The sequence below is a fragment of the Dasypus novemcinctus genome, chromosome 13 (genome assembly GCF_030445035.2).
Source record: "Dasypus novemcinctus isolate mDasNov1 chromosome 13, mDasNov1.1.hap2, whole genome shotgun sequence".
Lineage (NCBI taxonomy): Eukaryota > Metazoa > Chordata > Mammalia > Cingulata > Dasypodidae > Dasypus > Dasypus novemcinctus.
This window is the reverse complement of record NC_080685.1, coordinates 20,639,818-20,655,599: the sequence shown is the minus strand read 5'-3', so window position 1 is coordinate 20,655,599 and position 15,782 is coordinate 20,639,818. Positions and strand designations below refer to the sequence as shown.

The 15,782-nt window shown below is 51.4% G+C and overlaps 2 non-coding genes across 2 annotated transcripts; one reads left to right on the top strand and one right to left on the bottom strand.

The window, feature by feature from the left end:
- Positions 1 to 895: 895 nt before the first annotated feature.
- Positions 896 to 1,058, top strand: LOC111758764 (U1 spliceosomal RNA). Its single transcript, XR_002792930.2, has one exon. It is a non-coding gene; the product is annotated as a U1 spliceosomal RNA (small nuclear RNA).
- Positions 1,059 to 4,456: 3,398 nt separating this feature from the next.
- Positions 4,457 to 4,527, bottom strand: TRNAG-CCC (transfer RNA glycine (anticodon CCC)). Its single transcript has one exon. It is a non-coding gene; the product is annotated as a tRNA-Gly (tRNA).
- Between the last annotated feature and the right edge of the window lie 11,255 nt (positions 4,528 to 15,782).

The window sequence follows — 15,782 nt, the reverse complement described above, 5'->3', positions numbered from 1 at the left end:
ATTGTAATTCCTCACTCCTTACAATTAACCCTGAGCCCTCCGCCTCCCCTGCCGCCGCAGCCCTAGGGGCGCAGGACAGTATGTGTTGGGAATAGCTGAGGCAGAGGCGGGGCCGGGGCGGGGGCGCCAAGTCTTAGCTAAGCTGCCTCGCCTGCAAGTGGGGCGTGGAGCCCTGGATCCTCGGCGCCGATTGGTGGTGAAGGGTTTACTAGGCCTTTGGAGAGGGTGACCGGCACCCGCGACACCCGCGGGCGCGACACCCGCGAGGGTTGACAAGAGGTGAGCGGCAGGTGAGGTCCCCGAGGGCCGCCCGTCCTAAGTGAGGAGGTTCGGGGCCCCACGCGCGCAGCTTGGAGCCTGGAGGAAATGGGAAAGCGCCTTCAGCGCCAAGAGCAGAAGGCAGGGGCACAAATGAACACCAGGACATGCAGACGGCGCTCTGCGCCCCGGCCCCACCCACAAGCAGACGGCGGGGGTGGGTTCATCCCGCTTGGCGCCCCCCACCCCGTCCCCAAGCCGCCCCCCGCCGCCCACCTAGGTGCTGCACAGGTTTCTTGTGCCCTTGCAATACCACCCAGCGGCCTGGAGACACTGATGGACGGGATTCCGTGCAGTGTCCGTGCGGAGCCTCGCGGAGCGCGAGACCCAGGGAGGTGAGGCGGACAGGGGCACCAGGGCAGCCTGTGCGGTGTGCGGGGGAGCCAGTGCGGTGGCCGGCCGCCCGCAGCCGCTGCTTCCGCGGGAGTCTCCCACGCCGTGGCCTGGGGTTGGCGCCCGGGGCTGGGATGATGTCGTGGAGACAGCGATTGGGTGGCTGGCGGCGCAGGGTGGCAGGAGAGTGGTGACCGTGAGCGCAGAGTGAAGCGCCACGGGGCTGCCGGCGCCGGCTGCCTGCGTAGCTCCCTGGCAGCGGAGACGCCACGGTCACGAGGGTGGCTTCCCCAGGGCGAGCTGCTCCACCACACTGGGGACCTGCTGACCCCTGCGATTTCCCCACGTGGGGAGAACTCTACTGCATCATTTGCGTTGGTGGGAGGCTGCGTGCGCTCTTCCCCCACCGTTCTGTGTTTCATGGCAGACTTGAAGAGCTGTCAGGACGGGTCACAACCCTGGCGAGCCTCGGGGTTCCACCACACCCGCACCTTCCAGCCGCTTCTCCGTGGACTCCTCATGCCTCACGTGGCTTCCTCCTTCTCTTCCGCTTCTTTTTCTGTCCTGATCTTCTTTCTGCCTGGGAAACCTCACTCCTACCACCCCAGAATCACCCCCTTTTCACGACTCTCCTGACCCCTTACATAACGGAACCAAGGTACCTTGACAAGGTACAACAGTGACATTAATATCCAATAATTGTTATCAGTAATAGTCTCTAAGTCATTATTTTCTAACTTTTTCTTGGCATTGCATTCCTTTCTGTGCCTGAATAGATTCATAATGTTCAAACATCAGTTTATTGGTGAATGATAAACTGCTTAAGGAATATTCACAGACATCTATCCTTGGCACTTTTGTTCTTTTAGTCATCCTTTTCCAACCAGTAAATGCATAACTGTTACGCGTTCTGCCAACAAGCAGACCCTTGAGGGCATATTTCCACAGCTGCTTCCCCTCACAGGTTGGGGAGCCTGGACAGTGGACACAACATCCCGGCTTCCTTGAAACCCACTTCCTTTTGCCTGCACTTGCCAATTTTCTTTCCATGCTCCCAACTTTTGAAGCTGAAGTGGGTGTGGATGACAACAGCAGGATCTCACCGTTGCTGGGGAATGTGTGAGCTCCCGTGGTTCTCTTGCTCCTGTACAGGGTATTGGGCTTCTTGCCAGGGAAGAAGGAATCTGGCACGGCCCCTCACATGCCCTCTTCCGGCCTCCCTCCCTCCCCTGGGCGAGGATAATGTGGAGGGACATGCCCACATGGAACCCATGCCCCCTCTCCTCCAAAGACTCACCCAGCTACACAGAATGCCAGAATTGCTTGCCCAAGTTTCCTTTGCCCACGTGTAGCGGTTCCACAACCTGAGTGGTCAAAGTGAGCGCCAAAGGTAACCTGGCTCTGCGCACACCTAGGACTGGGGCTGGGGTGGGGAGGTGTGGCCAGACGGCCTTTTGTGAAGAGACAGTCAGTGGATGGAGCTGGAGGTGCGGGCAGAGCAGAACACCAGCTGGTTGGAGCAAGACTCTGGCAAGTGGTAAAGGAGGTTTGGACCACTCTTCCTTTTTCTCATGCGGCCTGTTCTTAGTCCAGGGATTTTAAATCCATCCTTACCCTCCCAGACCTCGTCCTACAATTGTTGTCAAAGTAAGAGATACAAAGTCTTTTAGAGATGATTTTTTTCTTTTAAACCTTGATAGATAGCTTGAAAACATTTAGACTGAGGTGCATGGCAAACCTGCCAAGAACCTTCACAGGTGCCAGAGCACAAAGTAAAAACAGAGTTCTCAAAGCTGCCTGTGCCCTGAGGTTGATTGCTAACATCGTTTATTTGGACTTCTCTTTGGTGGGCTTGAGGACAAAGAGGACTGAGTTCAAGTTTCTTTCCCAGGCTAATTTGAGAAGTCCTACAGGCAGTCCTTGCCCCAAGAAGCTACAGGGGCAAATCCTATGCCCTAAGGGGAAGGATGATCAAGTCTAAACCTGCCCCTTCAAACCCCAGGTTTCTTTGCACAGGGTGGCCTTGGCTTTACAAACAGTATCAAGAAGAGGAGTTTTTTTTAAACAGTTTACAAGAATTCGTGGCCACAAGCTTGACTTCTCATGGGTTTTCCCCTTCCCGTGAGTACATGAGATTGGTGTGGTGTTCCCCGACTGGTCATGACTGCCAAGGGATGGTCAGAGGCTTATTCCAAGACTGCCTGGAGGAAGGAAAAAAAAGCTTCAGGCAGTTGATCAGAATCAGTCGGCATCTAGAATTCAGTCCTGAAAATATAAAAAGGCAATCCCATGTCTTTGGAACCCTTTCCATGAATCCTTGTACCAAAGCAGAGATGCCAATGGAAATTAGAAAATATTCTGGACTGAACCAAAATGAAAACACTGTGTATACCAGCACAGCCAAACCAGTCCTTCAAGGGCGGTAAACTGCTTTGAATAAGAAGCCTAGGAACTCCTGAATGAGCAAAGTCTCCAAGTCCAAAGGCAAAAAAGGAATGAGATGGAGAAAATACAAAGGGCCAAAATTCAAGACAATAGCAGGATTTGAGAAGGTAGAAATGAATATGCAGAAGAGAATATGTGCGGTCACCCCTCGGGCTGAAGTGTGGTTTGCTGGCCTGGGGGGGAGCAGCCGCGGCAGGCCAAGCCGCTGCCCCCATAATAGGGTGGCTGGTCGGACTCACCGCCACCCCTGAAGGGAGCTCGGCATGGGCGCAGAGTGCCCTCGGATCTCCCCTTCTCGGCAGCCATGCTTCCGCGGCCGCCCCTCCTCCCGGGTGGCGCCACACGATGCCTGTGGGGCAGTACCCTTCTTCTTCCTTCTCCCTGCACAGGCGCAGGGCGGAAAAATCCAGTCTGCCCTTTTCCCCTCCCCCGACAGCAGCAACAGCCAGGCGTGGGTGGGAAACTCAAGTCTGCCCTCCACCCCAGCAACAGCAGCCACCAATCCCTAAACCCTGCCCCTTCCCCCAGCAACAGCAACAGCCAATCCCTAACCACCACCCCTCCCCCGTCCAGCACCGCCCACTGACCTTTCGCCGGCAACCAATCAGAACAGGGCGTGGCTTCGACCAATCAGCCTTCTCCAGCCCCTATAAAACTGTTGCCTCTCCCTCAATAAAGTGGACTTGCGTGTTTACCTTGTCTCCGCGGTAGTTCCTCTGCCGTGCGCCCTCCAGTCCTGGGAGCCCCCGGCAAGGGCCTGGCCTCCCTTGTCCCCAGTTCGTTGCCTGCTTCTCCGGGCGACCCCTTCGTCGCCTGCTTCTCCGGGCGACCCCTTCGTCGCCGGCTTCGCCGGGCGACCCCGTCAGCCGAGCCGCGCAACCCCTGTGAGACCGATCCCTCGTCTGCTGCCGGACCGACCCCTCGTCCCAGGTGGGACCGACCCCTCGTCCCAGGTGGGACCGACCCCTCGTCCCAGGTGGGACCGACCCCTCGTCCAGAGCTGGACCGACCCCTCGTCCGCAGCCAGACCCCACCTCTACCGACCGAGCAAGCCGCCGCAAATATGAGCAAAGTTATTACAGGTTTTCTAGTGACTTGAGTGCATTTGAGTTGTCAGAGAGCTTGCAGAAAGTTGGGTTCCTGGGACACCTCCTGCTGGCAGTGAGAATCAAAAACAATCTGCTAGGCAGGATGGTTTTGGCGATGCCCACTGCTGGCAGTGAGAAGCAGAAAATGATCTGCCAGACACTGGGTAATGGTTGAAAACGATCTGCCAGACACTGGGTAATGGCTGAAAATGAGAAGAATGAAGGTGTAAGGATGGGCAGGAATATATGAAATCAATCTGCCTGCCATTAGGTGCATTGGCCAGGAATCGAACCTGGGTCTCCTGCGTGGGAAGCAAGAATTCTGCCACTGAACCACCAATACCACTACAGTTGCTGGCTCTCTTTCCCTCCAACTGTCTGCAGGAAAAATGGCTTTAACATCCCTCAAAATTTCCAAGGTAATTTTCCACAGTGTTGTTTATGGAGGACAGAACCAAAAGACGGAGTGACAGCACCCAAAGCAAAAGCTTGCAAGGGACAAGTGGCTCAGGCAACAGGATAAAGTAATGACATGCAAATTAAACTATGCAAACCCCTCTTTTGTCAGTGAGAGTCTGAGAAAGGCCCTTTCCAAAAGCATAACAAACTCCTATCCAAAAAGTAGAGAAATTCATCCAGGGCCCTGGTTGATGACCCAAAACCTTCAACTGTCAACCTCATGGTGTTACTCAGAGGATCTGCAAAGGGACCCTCCTTTGCTAGGTTTGGTAACTCCAATTCCAATCTGGGGAAGAAATAAGCAAAGAAGTAGAATGCCAAGAAAAGGCCAGGATCACAAGGGACATAATGGAGAAACAAATTTGGTCAGTGGCGTTAGATCTCTCCAGCTGTTTTTTGTACCAAAGGAATGACAAGGTCTTGTCATCATGTTGGCAATAGTATGCGTATGCTTTGCAAGCCGTTCAGAGCAATTGTATGGACGTGTAATCTATATTCTTAGAATAAAAAGATTCATGAAGATGAAGCTTGCCATCAGTGTTTAGTTGTTGCGGATGCTAAATTGAGTTTTACCCTCTGTGACTCTGAGTTGCCTGTGAGACATAGGCGTGGCCGCTTGTCAGGGGGGCACCACCGTCCTGCCTGGTCTCCCTCCACACTCGGGCAGGAGCGGCTGTCAAGAGCCGTCCAGCCAGTCCCCAAGCTTCCCCAGCTCCGTGGCATCAGCAGCCCGCGGCGCCTTCACGCCCAAGCCCTGTGCTCTTCACCTTGGTCACCGCAAACACACACATCCGCCGCGAAATGCATGAACACGGTGCCACCCAACCCAGGTCTTGTCCTTTGTGCGTCCCCTGGAGATGGGCTGCTCTGCTCAGCCCGCTTGCTGGTAAATGGCTTGTTCCACGTTTTGAAGAGAAACCTGTGAGTGTGAGACGGAGGTGCGCTGGGGGGAGGTCCACGAGGGCCGCGCCTCATGGAGGGTAGTGGAGCGGTGGCCTGATGGTCAGACCCTCTCCTTCACCCGAACGCGGCAAATGACTAGTTTTCCCACCAAATTGGGCTGATTAGCTATATATTTTTCTGCTCTCATTCTCTCTCCTCTTTCTTAAACTCAAAATAAACATGGGAAATTTTGATAGTTCCTCAGGTCCCAAGGCTCTTTTAAGTGTGTGTGTCTGTACACATACAAATATACACACATTTATACATACAACTACAACACAGACATTTCATATTAATTTCATGTGTATAATCGAGGGTACTAATTACATTCGCAATTTTTTTGGCTACAATTATATTTATATATAAATGCAACACTTAATTTCCACTTTAATCAATTTCAGGTGTCCAGTTGAGGGGTACTAATTATGTTCCCAATTTTTTTTTCTACAGTCACCACAACTCATTATTAATACTTTTCCTCACCTCCAACAGAAAGTCTGCACCAATTAAGTACAAGCTTAGCACTTTTAGTGAATTTGCTCTCAAGCGTTATTTTATTCTTTGTTGTTATTTTGAATGGAATTAATTTTTAACACATCGATTTAATTGTTCCTTACTAATAAAGCATTAATCCATCCACAGATTACAAACAATGGTATTTGTTCTTATCATGTATTTGTGCATTCATCACCCCAATCATTTCCAGACACTCTCATTATTTCAATAATAATAATAATAAACAAAACAAACAAAACTCATCATCTTTCAGTCTCTCTTGGTCTTGCCTGCTGTACACAGCTTCAATTCTTTTTCCTTCTCACTAGTGGGTTTGCATTTATATCGTGTAAAGCAGTCACATACATATACGCAATCTCCCCCATATTCATGTTTAACATGAGGTCTACTGTCTCATACAGTCCCAGGTACAGTTTGTAGCTTTCCTGCCAGCCGTATCCATGACCTTAAACTAGGCCTTTCAACCACTGTGAGACCCATTCGATAGCACTGCTAGTGACAAATACCATCACATGCTTTAACCATTTCTAGTCATCGCCAAAGATTTACACACAGCCACTTCCCCCCATGAATTCTTCACAGATTAAGCTATTTACGGGTGACCTGCATTCTAATTATGCACTCCATGAGTTTACACGAAACATTCAGTTCATGATGGCACAATCATACAGTATTTGTCCTTTTGTGTCTGGCGTGCTTGACTCAACATAACATCCTCCAGGTTCACCCCCGCTGTCACTGGCTTCACGGGTCATTTCTTCTTCCCGCTACACACAGTTCACAGTCTCTGTACATCACAAGTCGTTCGTCTATTCACCGGGTGATGGACACCTGGGTTTTTTCCAACTCTTGGCACTCGCGAATGAGGCGGCTATGAACATGGGCGTGTGTTAACTGTATTTTCATCCCCCCTCTGACTTTCTGGTAGGACAGTTCCTATTTTTCCATCTCCAAATTCACTGACTTGCTGTCATCCTCCAAATGTAGCGAATTCTATACAGTGATTCCTTTTTTAAAAATTTAATAACCTTTCTTTCACATTAAATGTTGTTGATTTTGTCTTCTATTTATTATTTCTATTTCTTGAGGACTTTTACTTTTTGGGTGGTGTTATTTTCCCTTCAACCAGGAGCACAGTTACAAGTATATCTGAGGCATTTCTTGCCTCCACATTCCAACATTTGTGTCGTCTCTGCGTCACTCTACCTGATTTTTGATCGTGGGTCATCTTTCCCATTTCTCTTAAAGTGAGTAATTGTTGCAGATACATTTGGACCATATTCTTGATATTTTGAAAGACGCCCAGTGTGACTCTGGATTCTTAGGCATCACAAAGAGTCCTGGCTGTTTTTAAAGAGCAGGCTGTAATTCTGGTGGATGGTCAGCCTGCCGACTCTTGATTGTTCTCCTCTGGGGTGGATGGAAGGCAAAATGTAAGCTCAGAGATTTTGTCTTTGGCTGGACTACTTGGAGTCTGCCTGTACGTGGGTAAGTCCGGAGCCAGCCAGAACTAGGACATGGTTTTACCCACAATTTGGAACTTGGCTTCAGCGTCTCTTCTTCCTGAGTTTTCCCCTGTTGAATTTACAACTGCAGTGACTGCCCACATTTTGTGCTCTGGTCCTTTAATAGAGTAAGGCAGTTTTGGTTTCAGTTTAAAAATGCAGCTGACCCCAATAGAGCAACAGATTGGTCTTGAGCCTAAAGTTTGTGGACTGGAAATCTCACTCAGTGTATTTCCCCTTGCACTTTTCCTCCTGCATTTGCTGAGTCTGCCAGCACCCTGGCATAATTTAAAAATCTATTCTTTGCCCATCATTTATGGCTTCTTACACAGCTGACTGCTTCTTTAGGAGCAGTGCTGTGAAAAGGGCCAGCATCCTTTTTGGAGCAGCTTACCTCACTCTGCCAGTCATGGCAGCCTGACATTCCGCCAGAGTGGCAGCTGGGTGGAAACTCTCCACGGCTAGGACACATTGTGCCCAAAGTCTAGGATCCGCCCAATTTCCAAGCCTAAGGAAAAGGTAGCTGTTCCCACCGGGTTCAAACACGGGGACCTTTTGTGTGTGAGGTAAACGTGATAACCATTACACTACAGAAACTAAACAACAAGTGTTCTTAGGGATCCATCTGTGAGAATTGTTGCGCTGAGGCGTCCAACTGACAGGATTGGCAAGGTACCGAGTGCAACCGCCCTTCCAAATTCAAGCGACAGCAGCCAAGTGCAAGGAAAAAGGCCTCCCCAACCACCGCGCCAGCCTTTCCCGCAACCACACACCTGCTCCCTTAGCCCTGCCGCAAACTCTCACGCCCACCTCTCACCCAAGGACCCCGAGCTCCACTCTCTGGATTGCGTCCCCTGTATCTACTTCCTTTCGAAGAGAAGCGCCCACAGACACCCTTGGCCTTGACAGCCTCTCCAGCCCCTGCAGCTGCGGGAGCCCGCGCCTTAGGCCCCTGCGCCTTCGGGCCGCTCCCACCGTCCCGGGGCTGCCGACGCCGCCCTCCCGGCTTCTGGAGCCCGCGGCCGGGGCTCTGCGCTCTGCACGGATGACCCGAGCCTCCAGGCCCCCCAGGAAGCCGCGCCCTCGCCCCACCGCGCCCACGGGCCAGACCCGCTCGCCTGGGGGCAGCGCTCTCGCCTCGGCCTCTCGCTGCGGCTCCTCCGCGGCCGAGGCAAGTCCTCCGGGGCCCCCCAAGTTCTCCTTCCTTCAGGGCGACTCCAGCGAAGTCCAGGCTTGAGACTGGCCGCCTTCAGGTTTTAGCCGCTGCCGAGCCAGAGACCTCCGCGGGCGGGACGACCCCGAGCCTCCCGCGCGTCCCCACGCCCTCGGCGGCCTGGACAAAGGTCCTCGGGAGACAGGCCTCGAGGCAGACATGGAACCGCGGGAGGAAGGGGGGGCGGGCAGCTGGGCCCCCAGGCGCCCAAGGCCGCGAGACTGGGCGGCCCCCCAAAGCTGCGGGGGGAGGAGGGGGGCTTGGGGCGCTGCTCAGGCCGCGCCAGTCTTCCCTTCCGCCCACACCCCCAGGGCCCGCGGGGCTTTGGAGGGTCCCTGCGCCTCTTGCCGCGTCACACGGGCCCGCAGCGAGTCTCCTCCCTGTAGGGTGGCAGGAGGCGCACTGGCCGCCCAGGGAGCAGGTCTGGCTGCGCTGGAGTCCCTGAGGGGAGGCAGAGGCCGAGCCCGGGGGTCGTGACTCGCTTGGAAAAGGGGCGGCCGCCCCTGCTCCTCGGCTCCGGCTGCTGCTCGAGTGTTCATTAGGCTTTTGGGGGACGTGACCGGCGCGACACCCGCAACGTGCGAGGGAGGTGAGCGGCGGGTGGGGTCCCCGAGGCTCCGCGCGGAGGCGTCTATACACGCAGGTGAGGAGGTCGGGGCACACGCGCAGCTCGCGAGCTGGGCAGACACGGAAAAGCGCCGTCAGGGCACGGGCAGGAGGCGGCGTCCAAAGGACACCAGGACACCCAGACGCCGCTCTGCGCCCCGCCCCCCCACAAGCCAGCAGGCACCCGGTGGGGGTTCACCCCCGTGGACACCCCACCCCGCCGCCGCCCACCAGGCGCTGCGCACCTCTTCTCTTCTCGTTTCCAGGCGCCGTCACCAAGAGGTGTGCGATAAATATTGGGTCCTTTGACAGCCGCTGGGAGGGCGAGATCCAGGGAGGTGACGTTGCCTGAGGCGCCAGAGGCAGCCTGCGCGGGGCAGAGGAGCCAGCGAGTGGCCGCAGGGCTCCAGACCTGCTCGTGCTTCCAGGGGCAGAGTTGTCCCGGCCCTGGGCTGCGCTTGGCGCCCGGGGCTGGAATGACTTGGCGGAGAGCGGCTGGGGGGCTGGCGGCGGGCGGGGGGCGGGAAGCAGGGTGGCCTTGCGTGGTGTAGAGCGAAATGCACGAGGCTGCCGCGTGCTTGCCCTGCTGCTTGGGGACTTACCTGGCAGGGAAGACACCCATGGGTGCTTTCCTAGGGCGAGGCTCATCCATTGCCCTGAGGATCTGCTGACCTCTGCGATTTCCCTACAGGGGGAACAAAGGGCAAAACGTGTGTTGGTGGACTGTCGGGGTCGCGCTTTCCCTGACCTTCTGTGTCTCCCGCAGACTTGAAAACCTGCTGTCGCTCTGGCTTTGCCTTCACGTGCGCGGAGAAGTGCCCGAAGGGGCTTCACTTCTCCACTCTTCATATATGCAGGAGCCTCGCCCGTCCCGCGCGTGGGCTCTCCAGGGCTCCAAAAGCTCATCTGTTGCCTACCGAAGCCGGTGCTTTAGCTTGCGCTCCTTCTCGGCATCTCTTCCATTCCTATCTCTTCCCCTCAGCACAGGGCCTTGGGGTCTAGGCTTTTGCTGACCGTTCAGCTCCTGTGGCTCGGCCCGGCCACCCCACATCCAACACCCCACCTGCCGCAGCCTCTCCACCCGCATCAGGTTCCCTGCCGCCCGCCCTGTGAGGACCCTCAGCACAGAGTGAAGCTCAGATTCAAGCTTCCCACGTGAGGAGAGGCGGGAGAGGGTACCTCTTCCAGGAAGAAAGAAGCCAGGGGCCTGTGCTCACAGGAGGCTCGCCTGCCAGAGGCTTCCTCTCCCCGGTTATCCACGGGCTTCTGGCGCCTCACTTGGCTTCACCGTCGTCCCCCTCTTCCCCTTCTATCCTGGCTTCTCTGATTCCTACTCCCTCTCTTCCCTTTTGTGCCACAGAACTTCCCTCCCCCCACCCCAGCTCACACATTTCCTGGGGTTCCCTCTGCCTTACAGAAGGTACAAAAATGAAATGAAAATGTGCTAAGTGAAGGAAACCAACCACTCACAAAGTACTACCTTGTGTGACTGCATTTCTACAAAGTGCAAATATAAATCAATGTATAAATGTGGAACTAGACTTGTGGTTCTCTAGTGTGAGGAGCCCTGCAAAGAGGGTCCCCAGAAACCTGCAAAGCAGACTCCAAAGTCCACAGGAAGAATGTAGATAAAGGAGGAGCCCCTGGGCCAGGTTATGTGTTGAACAAAATATGCTAAGTGTGGATGAGAATTCCAGGAGAACAGTTTTCATAGGGTATTGAAGATAAAAATAACTACTGTATTTGTACTGACCTAGAAACAAGAGCTTCTCCTGAGAACTGCTGGATGTGATGAGGTCACTGAAGGTAAAAAATAACGTGACTGATTAACCTGGGTACCTGATGTAGCTGCCGCACCCTTGCAGTCTCCTCAAAGCCCACCTGGTCACCACTATTTTGTCTTTCATTTCTTCGCCCTCTCTTCACCTCCTCAGAACAGCGCGGAACCTGCTTGGCAGCGACTGAACTGGGCGGGTCGCAGCACTGTAGGGCTGGGGAAGAGAAGGATAGAGGGCTGGAGAGGTGTCCGCTAACAGGGGTAGAGGTTTGCTTTTTGGAGTAAAGAGAATGTACCAAATGTTTCTGTGGTGATGAAGGCTCACCATTGTAAATAGACTAAAAGCCTTTGTTTGTGGTCTTTGGCTAGGTTTTATGGCATACGAATCTATCTAAGTAAAACTGCTTTTTAGAGGAAGACCATGGGAAGGAACCAACAGGGACTGGTGGAAAGAAACTAGGGTAGAAAAGCCATTGGCGAAAGAAAAATATGCCTCCCTATATGTAAGAGGGAAAGAAGGTCGCGGCAGGTGGGCAGGATGACAGTAGCTGGTGTGAGACTCTTGGGAGAGGTGTGTTGGAGCGGCTAAGTTTGGTTTGTCTTTGGTGAAGGAGCAGCAGAGGACAGCAGGAGGGGGTGGTAGATGCCCTGGGGGGAGAAGTTGTGTGAGGTCGGAAGGGGATGGCAAGCACTTGCTATTGGAAAAGGCTGTGCGCGTCCCTCCCTAGGTTTGAACCTCCAACCTTTCTGTTTTTTTTTTTTTTTTTTTTTTAATTTTTTTATTTTTTATTGACTTTGTAATAATATTACATTAAAAATATATATGTGAGGTCCCATTCAACTCCACCCCCCCACCCCCCCTCTCCCCCCCCCCCAACAACACTCGTTCCCATCATCATGACACATCCATTGGCTTTGGTAAGTACATCTTTGGGCACCTCTGCACCTCATATACATTGGTTCACATCATGGCCCATACTCTCCTCTATTCCATCATGTAGGCCCTGTGAGGATTTACAATGTCCGGTGATTACCTCTGAAGCACCATCCAGGGCAGCTCCATGTCCCGAAGACGCCTCCACCTCTCATCTCTTCCTGCCTTTCCCCATACCCTTTGTCCATTATGTCCACTTTTCCCAATCCAATGCCACCTCTTCTATGTGGACACTGGATTGGTTGTGTCCATTGCACCTTTATGTCAAGAGGAGGCTCAGATTCCACCTGGATGCTGGATGCAATCCTCCCATTTTCAGTTGTAATCACTCTAGGCTCCATGGTGTGGTGGTTGTCCTTCTTCACCTCCATCTTAGCTGAGTGTGGTAAGTCCAATAAATCAGATTGTAGGTGCTGGAGTCTGTTGAGGCTCAGGATCTGGCTATCACATTGTCAGTCCAGAGATTCAAATCCCCTAAATATATCTTAAACCCCAACATTAACTGCACCTCCAGCACATTAGCATGAAAGTCTTATGAAGGGAGATCCCATCTGAGTCCAGATTCATCACACATAAACACCATTTCCAAAGAGGGGCCATCTGCCCTGGTAGTTAACCCCATCGGCCATGACCATAACTCCCATGGGTCTCTTTAGCCCTCAAAGGAACCAATATCTGGGGGTTGTATCTGCTTTATCTGTCTCTCTGACTCTGCTCAGTTGTGCATGAGGGCAAACCTTCTGCCAACCTCCAGACTCTTTTTTAGAAACTCGTAGCCATATAAACTCATTTCTCCTTTCCATTTCCCCCTTACTTTAGGTCAACCTTTCTGTTAATAGCCGAACATGCTAACCAATTGTGCTGCAGAAACAGACAGAGCTGTGTCATGCTGCCAGTCTTTGATGATCCCAGGCTCATTCCCTTTTCGCTGCTGAGTACTAGCCCGAGGCACCACCTACCGCAGGTGCTTTGCGACTCTCCAGGGAATGGACATTTGGCCTGTTTCCACTCCTGCTTATTGTGACTAAAGCTACTTTCAACAATCATTCCATGAGCACTTTTGTTGACAGAGATTTTCATTTGTCTGGGAGAAGTGAGCAATTGCTAGGTGAGCAATTCCTATGATCAAAGGGAGGTATATGCCTAACTTCATAAAAGCTCCCAGACTATCCCAGGGTAGTTGGACCCGTTTGTATTCTCATGAACCCTGTGTGAGAGTTATGGTTGTTCACATCTTCACCAGGATTGGGTGATCTCAGCCTTCACCATGTGACCACTGGACTGGGAGTGGGGGTAACTCTATGTGGTGTCTTTTGTTTTCTTTTTTTTGTTTGTTTTCTTTTTGGTTTGTTAGATTTTTGGTTTTACCATTAATTTTTTTTCATTATTCTAAGAGGAGATTTAGGTTACATAAATGTTACGTAAATAATATCAGGGATTCCCATATGCCCCTTTCTTCCCCTCCCAGTCCATGTGGTTTTAACACCCATTTCCCTGACAACTGATAATACTGAGCACTCTGTGATGTGTCTTCTTATATAGGCCATGTGTGTATCTTTCATTCAGAAGTATCTCCTGTCTTTGACCAAATTAAAGAATTTAGGGTCCAAGATATTTTTCTTCTCAGGTTGGGGGAGTTCATTATGTGCTCTAGATACAGACTCGTCTTCAGGTGTGTTTTGAGAGCACTTTCCCCTGTCTCTGGCTTGCCAGTACATTTACTTAATGGGGTCTGTAGCAGTTTGATATGGTTATGAATTCCAAAAATAGATATGGTATTATGTTTGTAATCTGATGTGTACCTGGGCATGACTGTGTTTGATTCTGGCATGGAGTCCTCACCCCTTGGTAGATGGGGACTCACAGACAAAAGGCATGGCAAAGAACAGAGTTGAGGGTTTTCGATGTTAGGGTTTTGATGTTGGAGTTTGATGCTGAATCCTCAAGCTGGAGTCCAAGGAAAAAGAGGAACCCTGAACTCAGAGAGACACAAGACCCTGGAAGGGAGGAACCTAGGAAGCCTGAACCCTCGCAGACGTCAGCAGCCATCTTGCTCCAACATGTGAAAATAAACTTTGTTGAGGGAAGTAACCTTATGCCTTATGGCCTGGTATCTGTAAGCTCATACCCCAAATGAATATCTTCTATGAAAACCAACAATTTCTGGTATTTTGCATCAGCACCCCTTTGGCTGACTAATACAGGGTCTTTTGATAAGAAGGTGTTTTTCATATTGATGAGACTCATACATCACTTCTTTCTTTCATACTTACGCTTTCTGCATCCTGTTTAATAAACTTTGCCTTCCACCGAGTCACCAAGATACTTTGAAAATGTTTTATGGCTTTAATGAGTGTTTTTTGATCTACACTGTACCTGAAAGAAACTTTTGGGTGTAATGTGAGGAAGAAATAAAGGTTTACTATTCTCCCAATATCAATAATCATTAGTTTCAGCACCAGTTATTGCAACTATTTCCTTGCACCATTAAATGGGTTTGTATGGAAAAGCACTAGACCCTATACCTGTGGATCCATTTCACGCTGCTCAGCTCAGTCCATTTCTCGACCTGCCTGGCCAATGCTTCCAGGTCACACCCGGGTCTACTGTAGCTTATAGTGCATGTTAAAGTGCAGTAATACAAGTCTACCGCTTTTCTTCTTCTCTTTCGTATGGCTCAATAATTTTTCAAATGTATAAATACCCACATAACCACCCTGCAGAGCAAGATACGCTGTCACTTGAGCCGCCTCTTCTCAGAGTAGCACATGTGCCCACACGTGCTCAGGTGGCCCCTCGGGGCCTGAAGGTCCCCTATTGTACCCTCCAGAAAGAAAAATCTGCAGGTGTCTGCCAAGCTGATGAGGAGACAAAGTGCCTTCCAAACTCAGAACTGCCTCTGGGTATTTCCTGGGTGGGAGTCAAGAGGGGTTTCCAGCTCACTCTCCAGGACTTTCATCCTCAGAACAGTCTTTTTTTTAGTTATTACTAACTGTGAAATGTGCAAACATTTGTATTTCCGATGGTTAGCCTAATGTTTAAAAAACCCTCTTCTTTCAAGGGAGATGGAGTCATAGGGAGGGTCCCTAATTCATGAAGCTGGTTGTTGGGTGAGAGGCTACAAAAGGGAGAATTAAGGAGAACTGAAGTTTTTGAAAGAAGATGCTGGAGAGCCTGAGAAATGGAGCAATGGAGGGGGCAGGCAGGAGTGTGTGTGGGGGCAGTGAGAGTCGGCTATATCCAGAATTCAAATTTCCTTTTGGCGGTGGATGTTAGATTTTGCAGAAAGAAAAGAGATGCACTTTAGTGGGAACAGCAGATATTTAAGTTCTTTTCTGACGTCTTCATCTGTTTATGTATGGTTCTCCTTAACCATCTTTTTATGTAGGGCATAGGTGAGCTTGATATGTTGTTTTGTCTGTTTGCTTTCTTTTGGAAAGCATATTTGCATAAAAACCACTCCTGTACTTCAAGCTTTCTGCTGTGAACCTCCGAGATTCCTGTTAGGTTCCACCAGCTGTGCACTGAAAGTAAAAGGAGCGCAAGCTAGTGGTGTGAGGGTAGGAATCCTGGGAACTTGCAGGGAAAATTAAGCAGGGTACGTGTTTCCTATAGATTCAATGACATCTGCTTTCCCTTCTCTGGT